Raw genomic sequence first — 1961 nt, forward strand, 5'->3', positions numbered from 1 at the left:
ACACATCATTCCCATAACTAACTGTGTTCTTAAAGTGACAGCGGATTATTACTATACACAATGGTGAGTGGATCTACTGAACCTATTACACAGACCTCCAACTAAACCCCGATAGCAGAGGGTCGTTGAAACGACGTAGAGTTTTGGTCAGAATGGTCGGTTTCCGTCGTACGTCAGAAAATCAACGTTGAAACGGCGCCGTGAAACGTCGATTTCTCCGCCGTCTGAGAGGGTCGATTTATCACCGTTGAATCAACGTGGGTAAAGGTTGATCTGTCGACCGTCAGAGAAGGTTGAATATATGACGTTGAACCATCGTCACTTTTGCCGGCCAGTTTTCAACATTGGTAGGATGAGCAACTGGCCCGTAGCCAGGGGGGATCGGAGGGTTCGTGAATTCGATCCCCCCCCCGCGACACCGCGCCCCGGACACACACGCCCCTCAAGATTACTCAAGATTTATTCATTTGTTCATGTCCGATGAATATACATTGATTCACATTTAAATTTACAATATCAAATCCAGACTAATCAAAAAAGAAAAGTAGACTAAGTGAGGACGAGTTAGAAAAACGGGTTCATTTCTCCTATGTTTATGTTTACACGTTTTGTTCAGACTGCTTTACACCCCAATCCAGTGGGTGGCGGTAATGCCCCCATTAGACCCCTTTCACTGACGTCACCCGAAACCGGAAGTAAACAAACCCTGCGCCACATTGGAAGACCATAAACTCGTGATTTGGGGGAAATAAAGGCAGCGCGCGGTATGTGAACCCACGAGGCACTTGGTTCATCATAAACCTACAATGGTAAACTTTTTGTGCTGTGTTAGGGTTCTAACAAAGCTGATGGGAAAGAAGTCTTTCTACAGAATACCAGCTGTGATTGAGACACAAGCAAACCAAGGAGCTTTCTGCCGGGAGACAGAGAGAGGATTTAGCTGCTTTATGCAGAGCGGATCTGAATACTTCAAGTCTATTTTGTTACTGGTAAGTCACTAGGCTAGAGTGTTGTAGAACATTTTTTAAAATGTTTACTGAATAAAAACATCCTTAATTTTATCAAATATTCTCTACTCTATATTTCATTTCTTTCTTTTGTTTTAATTTTCCTCCCTCCATCCCTCTTTGGATTTTAAATATAGTTTTTCCCCATGTCCAAATAATGAGGTAGGGTGGCATTTAGAAACCCATAGCCTACTGCTGACTTTCTTTATCAATGCTGCATCAAATTAATTTTGGTTATGTTTTTCTGTTTCCATGTACAGGTCTGCGCCGCAGGAGGAATAGGCCACAATTATAAATAAATCATAAAATGTTTCTAAGAACTTGTTCAAGTGTGTTCTGTTCCTTATAAATGTTAAAAGTTATGCCTCATTAGATAGCTTGACAAACATTAGGAGAGGTGCATTGTTGCATGCATTTTTATATCCTGTTGTACATTAAACAGGACGTAGCCTACGCACATTGATATAAATTAAGTTTCACTTTCATGGTTGAAGTATGCATGTGTGTGTTCATCCTAGGCAAGAGCCCCGATGCTTTATTGTTAGCTAGTTTAATTTAGCCTGTTTTGCTTAATTTGTAGCCTTCCTGTTGTACATAAAACAGGAAGTAAAGTTGGATGAATCATCGCCGAAAATTCAACTATAAATCGACCGAAATACGTAGTTGAATAAAGGGTGAAAGGGGGTCTATTCTCTGTCAGGCACCATCCACTTTTCAACGTCGTTTCAACGGAAACTCGTATGAGCAAAGCGGTGTTGAATCAACGTCGGTGATCGACGGTGATTCGACGGCGTATAGGTCGAAGAACATGCCGATGATTCCACGTCGAATCAACGACCCTCTGCTATCTGGGAATGGCGATGAGCACATAGACAGTGTACACACACAGGCCTCTAACTTACTATAAACGGCCACTGACACAGACAGGAAGCGCGCGCACACACACACACCCCT

At 42.4% G+C, this 1961-nt stretch overlaps 1 long non-coding RNA gene across 1 annotated transcript; it reads left to right on the forward strand.

Moving 5' to 3' along the window:
* Positions 1–720: 720 nt before the first annotated feature.
* On the forward strand, positions 721–1327 carry LOC132872734 (uncharacterized). Its single transcript, XR_009651476.1, has 2 exons — positions 721–989; positions 1268–1327. It is a non-coding gene; the product is annotated as an uncharacterized LOC132872734 (long non-coding RNA).
* The last annotated feature ends 634 nt before the right edge of the window (positions 1328–1961 follow it).

Source organism: Neoarius graeffei, chromosome 24 (genome assembly GCF_027579695.1).
Source record: "Neoarius graeffei isolate fNeoGra1 chromosome 24, fNeoGra1.pri, whole genome shotgun sequence".
NCBI classification, from domain to species: Eukaryota; Metazoa; Chordata; class Actinopteri; order Siluriformes; family Ariidae; genus Neoarius; species Neoarius graeffei.